General features: G+C 36.1%; 1 long non-coding RNA gene across 1 annotated transcript; it reads right to left on the bottom strand.

Moving 5' to 3' along the window:
* Positions 1 to 2,345: 2,345 nt before the first annotated feature.
* Positions 2,346 to 5,942, bottom strand: LOC125232822. The gene is made up of 3 exons (XR_007177789.1): positions 5,548 to 5,942; positions 4,275 to 4,804; positions 2,346 to 2,484 (listed from the first exon to the last, which is right to left on the bottom strand). It is a non-coding gene; the product is annotated as an uncharacterized LOC125232822 (long non-coding RNA).
* Between the last annotated feature and the right edge of the window lie 2,209 nt (positions 5,943 to 8,151).

The raw sequence follows: 8,151 nt of genomic DNA on the forward strand, positions 1-8,151 counted from the left end.
CTTTATAAAGACTTTCTAGGAAAATTGTTTTGAACTTGATAGGTTCAGTAGTTTTTGAGAAAAATACGGAAAACTACGGAACCCTACACTGAGCGTGGCCCGACACGCTCTTGGCCGGTTTTTTTAAAAGTAGTGACGATATGAGGCTTGAATAAATAAAATTCTCCGATGAAACTCCGATGACTACTAGTTATTAAGAAAATGTTGCTGTTCTCGTCAGTTCTTTACATCGCAGTTTCAGCAAGCTTTTATCTAAATAATTTGATAAATATTTATAAAAGATGAAATGTACATAAATATCCTATTTTTATTAAACATTCCTTGAAATGAATTGACAGTGATAGCAAATGACCTTCTCAATTTAGTTAACAAGTTCATAAGTTTACGCGTGTAAGTATGTGGCGTGACGTTATATTATATTATTGGAAATTAAACGAACTTACCTGTAAGTGAAGTTCTATTTCAATTATACTAGCTGCACAAATTCCGAAATGATATATATTAACTTGTAGTACGCCGAAGTACATACAGCCCTAGCCATGATATTTAGAGTAAATATTAAAATTTTTGAACGAAAATTCAAAAACGTTGCGTCACATTTCCGAACGGAGCGTCTCCGTCACGCCGTTCGGCGCTACCAACTTCATTTAGTTTAGAGTGATACACCAGGACATATAACTTCACTGCCTGCGACTCGCTACCCGCTAGGCGATCCTCAATCGCAAGATTACAGAGCGGGAAAAAGTATGCTACATAATAGCTACATAGTATATGCTTATCTTGTAACGCGTAACTCGCGCTGGCAGTGAATATGATTTAACAATAATTTTTGCTAACAACTCAGCAAAGCCAGCCTTATCCTTAACTTTGTCAGGGATAGCTCCGGGATCCCTGGTTGTCTAGGACAACGCGGGTCCTGGGCGGGAGGGTTATCATTTCGGAATTTGTGCAGCTAGTATAATTGAAATAGAACTTCACTTACAGGTAAGTTCGTTTAATTTCCAATTATTATTACGCTGCACAAATTCCTTCAATGATATATATTAACTTGTAGATGTTTAGAGATATACAAAGTTTATTTCTGGCTTTGTATTAGGTATACAATGTTAGCCTAGCAAAATTATGCTTGTCAAGATTATGTGATTTTTTAACACATGACAATCCTTATTCACTTAAATGTTATGTTGCATGTAATTTTTATTTGTGAATGTGTGTAATTGTATATTGTACCTATGGACTAAGGTTATCTGCAATAAATGAATTATTATTATTATTAAATCTCCAATTTCTAGTGATATCATCAAATGATATCACTAGAAATGATATGATGATGGTAAATACCAAACATTAATAAATTTATTTAAACCAAAAGGAAATCCTTCCTTATTAATATTCATCTAGCGCCATCTTATAATACTTATGTTTTATAACTGTCAGAATCAGCAAAGATACATACTATCTTTGTTTTTAAGAATTAACAACTCAACAACTATAGGTACATATAAACAAGTCTTCGTAATATATTATTGCTTACAATTCATCGACGCTCTAGTAAAATCAATCGTAGACACTAAGGGCCTATTATAAAATTTATCGATAACTTTAGAAGTATCAGGCCTGATGTTTTTCTGGTTACATCAATATTGACTCCTAATCGATTTGCGGCTAACACCGACGCATGGTGGGTCAAATGGGAGGTGAAAATGGAGGTGTCAATACCACTATCTTATTTACTTAATCCACCTATATACTAATCTAAGTGGTTTCTCGTAGGCAATAAATAGTCGTTCACACCCACCACGGATATAATTCATCTTGTGTATATCATAATATAACTATGTTGTTATGCACTCGTTGATCCGTACAGCTACCTACTTTAGAAGTTTTAATAAAGTCTGAAATTTCTATAGGGATCTTTGTAAGATAATGGTAAATAGTATTACATAACTTTATCAAGTACAAATTTTTCACTCCGTGTGCTGTAACAATTGCTAATAGGGTGACTAATTTTTTACTCGGATATTTCACACACTTGTTGACAACGTTGACAAATTGTTTAAAACTAATTACGTCTCGATATTTAGGTTATGGTGGATATATACGAAAAAACGCACCTTCATAAAGCGTTTCACGTTATCATCTGATGAGATCTTTTCTCTCAATAAAAGCACCAAAGCAGATGTGCAACAATTGACACTTTCATACCCAGCTAGCCAGCTACCTCGTTACACAATTTGTCAAAACCTAGTATTTGTGGAATAGATGTCTTAAAACAATTAATATTATTTTCCACAAAACATTACATAATATTTAATATGTAATATGCTGGTATATTATACCAGCGTGTCAAGTGCGTGTGATACTGCTTGACGGTGTTGGGCGCGAGGGACTGCAGCATGTCACCGCCGCCGCCCCCTTCAGCGCCAGCGCTGCCCGGAGAGCCCCGCGGCAACCAGGATAACACGTCGCTGAAATTGCTGGTTGCTGGAATAACATATATATAAATGAGAGCTGGGGCCCCATTCTTTGCATTTGACTTGACAAATTTTATAAAATTGAGCTTGCCACTTGGTACAATAACAATACCTCTTGATTTTTGTAGAATACATACATATACATATATGTTTTAGAAAAATCATTTACTTTAGGTATTAGTGTGAATGGGGGAAATATCGTAGAAACAAAAAATAGGGTGTCCATGAAAAAGTGAATGCTTTTAGCATTTGCGCGACTAGCAGATAAGTCTATATCCAGATTTCTAAAAACACTGCAGGACACCCTCTAAACATTCATCATTTAATTCACATTCAAATTCCGAATGAGCCTTTTTAGATTCCTTATCGGCTATCACATTACGTTCGGATTTAACATATGAGGTAAATATTGTGGTAATATGTCTATCTTCACATTCACTCCACTGCCAAATTTTGCCTAGCAATTGAATTAAGGTGCAGGTAACATGTTCCCCCCGGGCGATGAGTATACATATATAAGATGACTGTGAATTATCTATTCTTAAAAGAATCTCACAGTCAGATAGGATCAGATCAGAACAAAATGTCTTTAAAGATAAGAAATGCGCTATATAAGCTCTAGATAATTTATGGGATGTTCTCTCCCAACATCATTCCATAACCCGGCAGCTGTCTCCCTACCACAGGAGCCGCCTCAACCTGTCAATGAATTATCACTATAAATTTCTCTATAAGATTTATTACACTAAATTTTGCATTTAGCCTCATTTATAGTTCTTGCCACCATTCTAATTCATTTTTTACACTAAGCATATAAGCATAATGAAATAATAATTGTCATTATTTTTTCTTAAGTATATATATTTTTGTCTCTATTTATTTTGAATACATGTAGCCATATTCAGTGGCAGGACAAATAGAGACTAGCAAGCCAGTTAAACGGGCAACATCCCTAATATAATAATTTGACAAGTTTATAAATAAATTTATTTCTTATTTAACTTTAGATTGATTCTTATCTAGTAAAGAAATATGCAATTTCTTAGAGTCTAATATGAAACCTAGATATTAGACAGCATATCTTTGTTTTAAGCAGTTTTTTCTTCCTTTAAGCCCCAGATAGGAAATGATATCAAATGTAACTTAGTGTCTTTTAACTTTTGTCATGAGAACTTCCTACAGTAAATATGTCATCTAGGTAGTTGCTCATTATGCAACCTTTTAGATCTTATATGTTTCATGACAGGTCTGAGTAGTCACTGTACATATAAGGAAACATTTAATTCTAAGGGTAAAACATGAAACTGAAATATTTCAGTATTGGACAAGAAACAGGTATTTCCTATATTTATGGTGTATATATGTCATAAAATAGGGCATCTTGAAAATCTAAAGTGCTCATGAAGCAATTTTTGTGCCATTAGTTTCCTCCTGAGTCCTGACATGTAAATTAATAAATTCAATTAATTTTTTAGATTCTTTAAAAAGTCAAAATAAATCACTAATCTCTGTATGATTCTGCCACAAACAATATTTTAGACACATATTACTTTCCAAAAGAATCACAACTCACAAGGTAAATGTTTTACAATACCTTTTATTAACAGTTCAGACATAAGTGTTTAGTAAACACCACACTGTCAAAATCAGAGAAAGATATCAATTTAGGAATAACTGATTGTAATGTCATAGATAAAAATGAGATTTTATTCCCAGATGGCCAAGACCAGACCCTTGGGTCATTGGTCATATTCTGCCAGTGCGCCAAAAAATATTTAATTTGATCGCAGTTATACCAACCTGATCATTTAACAGCTATTGTAATAGTAATATTGCTGAGTGCGACACGTCCGCTGATGGTGTGGCTTGGCAGAAGAGGTGGTGTTGTTAGGGTCTCCTGTGGTACAGCTTCTGACCTTGGGCTCTGGGTATGTCTCTGTGTTATTGGTTGGGCCCTTGAAGTTGTATCTTCTACTAGGTTATATCTTCTAGGTCTCTTCAGATCTTCCCATTTTATTGTAAAGACCCGACGTTATAAACATCCTTTTAAGTTGTAACTCCCTGCGTCTCACAAAAGATGACCAATTCATTCAGCAAATGTTATGAGGGCCAAGCCAGTGGCAAATAATGCGCTTGAGACTTCAGATTATTTCTGTTCTATGGCTTTATAATTTGTAACTTCTGGAGCAGGATGTTTCTTAGTTGACTTGTCCTTTCTTTTCTTTATTTACCTCTTTGTAAGCTGGAAAAAAAAAAGGTTTTTGCCAAAAAACAACCTGCTCAAGTGCCTCACCGAGAGGTTAAGACTTCATCGCTTAGATCTTCAATTGCTGAAAAATAGGAATAGCATTTTAGTGCACTTACAAAGCAATGAGACAGCCTAGGTTGGCATACCACTTTTGATTAACTCTAGGATAAAGAGCTGTGCCTAGCCGAGCACGCCACAAAACCCAGTAGATATATCCAACATAATCCAACAAGAAGTTTGGACATCCACAGCAAGTAGCAGTAGGTTTGAGTAAAAACTCAGTGCTGTCGGCAAGGAGTGTGTCTAGTATGACAACACCACAATGCCTAAGACTGCTGGCAGCGAACGCACCTAGTATAGTACGCCAAGATTGCCAAATGCAGTTAGCAAGCGGAGATACCTAGTCTAGTATTCCAATTTTGCTCAGCACAACCTTTACACATAGTGCCAGATGCAGTTAGCAAGCAGAGATACCTAGTATAGTATTCCAATCTTGCTCAGCACAAACTTCATACAGTGCCAAATACAGTTAGCAGACAGAGATACCTAGTATAGTATTCCAATCCTGCTCAGCACAGACTTCAAACACAGCGCCAAATGCAGTAAGCAAACGGAGATACCTAGTCTAGTATTCCAATTTTGCACAGCATAATCGTTCTTCCATGGCAGAATTGGCAGTGCAAGGTGTAAAAATTAATGTGCATGACCTTCAAAAACATACAACACCAACATCTCACTAGCGGTCAGAATGTGTTTAACAAAGCACACACCACTATCACCTTACAAAAAATATTAGAAGTTAGCAATTGTAAATTCTTTTCTTACCATTTTATGCTTCACTATGAAGGTCGTCCGCGTCTCAATGACAACTAATGGAGACCTGTTACTACTTCTCGACGCCGCAGGCAGAGATAGTAATCCCGTATATAAGGCAGAATAAGGCCAATATAAGGCCTAGGGCACGGTTTAGGTCTTGTAAGGTAAGGCAAACAATAAATTCCGCAATGTCCGCCATCATGGCGGCGACTGCGGCGAGAGACGCCTGCGTTGATCGGGACCTTTCTTCTGTCTTCCTCTCCTTCTCTTCTTATTTGCTCGCCTAATTTATGATACAGATTACTTTCCGCACCATTTACTTTTCTTCGATACATTATAATTCGCATTTTTTCCACTTTTATACGCAGAAAACACTTTAAAATTAGATGACGCGTAATGGCCGTCGGCTGCATGAAAACGACAGCGTAATAATAATAATTATTATTCGTTATCGTCCGTATTATTGGTAAGTACCTACTTATTTAATCAATGAGATAACGTAAAATGAATCTTTACTCAAATATCACTGCAAAACCTTATCTGGTGACTGGACTGATAGGAACAATGTAAGTACAAAGAATGACACGACATTTTTACAGTAGATAAAGAAAAGACGACTCGAACCCAGGACGATATAATACCGGAACAGACAAAGCCCACACAAAAAAGCGTACCCCTGAAATATATGGGTCTTTTAAGCTTAAAACTAGATGGCGCGGTTTTGCAGCCCGGAAGTGGCCAGAATCATATATTCCCCACATATTTTTGCGTGTTTTTATTTTTTATAAGAACAAATGACATGCTTCTTTATTTTAATATTATTTTGAAATGTACACATTTTGAAAACAATAAACTTGTAGACATCATCAGTGTAGTTATGACAATATTTAATAGGTGGCGCTAAAAAATGAGGTACGATTCTTGGTATGAAGATTGTACCTATAAAATAAATCATAATATAAATCAACCTTGGTTCGAACAGACATCAGATAGTAGAGATTCTACCTATATAATCAAATAAACTTAAGGCCGTTTTCACATTATCCGATCCGATATCGGATGTAGGAAGGATGTAAAATGTAAGATTTATGCGCTTCTAGGTCTTTATTTATGTATTTGATAGATCATTATTACTAAAAAACGATATAAAACGCAAAAATTGCGGATTTAATCCAGATGGCACTATCCTACGACAGTTTTTGTCCGAGGCACCATCAAACTGCCGATATCGGCAGGACGCTTCCGACATTTTTGGCATGACGGACCCCCGCCAGCTGTCGGCCGATAATATTTGTATGTGTGCGTATATAATGTAGGTATACGTTTGTAGTGACAAAAAGTGTGCGTGACAGTTCAAAAATGGCGTCTATTAAACAGTTGTTAATGATGAATTTCTGTTGAAAAAAAAAAAAGATTGGTATTCATCGGTCCGAATTGCGGATACTATTTTTTTCATCTTTTAGTAGATATAGTTAAATGTAAAATTATTTATTTCAGCTGCCACTCTTGAGTATTTTTATGATCGTTATTTAAATTTTACAATAAAATATTTGAAATGTAGTGCGTATAATTATTAAATATAAAAAAAATTAAAAATATTTTTTGATACAAAATCATACTTCATTGATTTGGAACAATGCGTTTTATCGGATCGACATCCGACACTATCGGAAGCGTTTATCGGGTGTAGGATGTCGGTCCGACACCCGATATCGGATCGGATAATGTGAAAACGGCCTAAGTATTGTTATATTAACAATGTTGTCAAGCTTGCAATACATACATCAACACTGTAATCTAAATAATATAACTCCTGTGTCAATAAAATCACATAGGTACACTATTATTAATGTGTTTATAGTTATTCGTTTAATTTTAAATAAAATTGAATTAATTTATAAATAATACTAATCGCGTATATGAAATAATCTTTATTTACATGAAAACATTTACATAATTATATAAGAGACTAAATTTAAACGCTAGCTAATGTCTAAAATAGGGCCTTGAGGCCCTTGAGGCATTGTACCACAGAATATATAATAGTACAAGTACAGAAGGCTCACTCCTTTGATGTTCACAAAACGCCGCCATATGAAATTCTTACCTACATTAACAAACGGACCGCACGCGTGCAGACGACATTGAATTCTATTGCGCCGCGCGAAGGTCGTCGCCACTGAATGGGCCGCGAACTCGCGGCCGCCGGCATGTACTTGTAGCGCGGCGAAAGGATCGCGGAGTGAGCCGCCCCTGATTGTACCAAGGATACTGGCGACATTTCCTCGCTGTATCGCAATGGGTGAAAATCTGTTCACAATGCACCTCCAAGATTTCTGGTGTTTCGGGTGTCCATGGGAGGCAGTGATCGCTTACCATCAGGTGACCTGTCTGCTCGTTTGCCTCCTATCCCATAAAAAAGCCAATGGTTTTTTTTTAATTTAATAGCTTAAATTTGAAGTATCTTTACATAATTTTAACAATCGAATCGCCCTGTCTAAATCGACTCCCCAGAAATTCACGCAAAACAAAACCATTAAAATGGCGACATTCAAGCGTGGCAAGGAAACCACCTCGTTACCGCTCCGACTGACCACACGGGTACAAAGGACT

Source organism: Leguminivora glycinivorella, chromosome 13 (genome assembly GCF_023078275.1).
Source record: "Leguminivora glycinivorella isolate SPB_JAAS2020 chromosome 13, LegGlyc_1.1, whole genome shotgun sequence".
NCBI classification, from domain to species: Eukaryota; Metazoa; Arthropoda; class Insecta; order Lepidoptera; family Tortricidae; genus Leguminivora; species Leguminivora glycinivorella.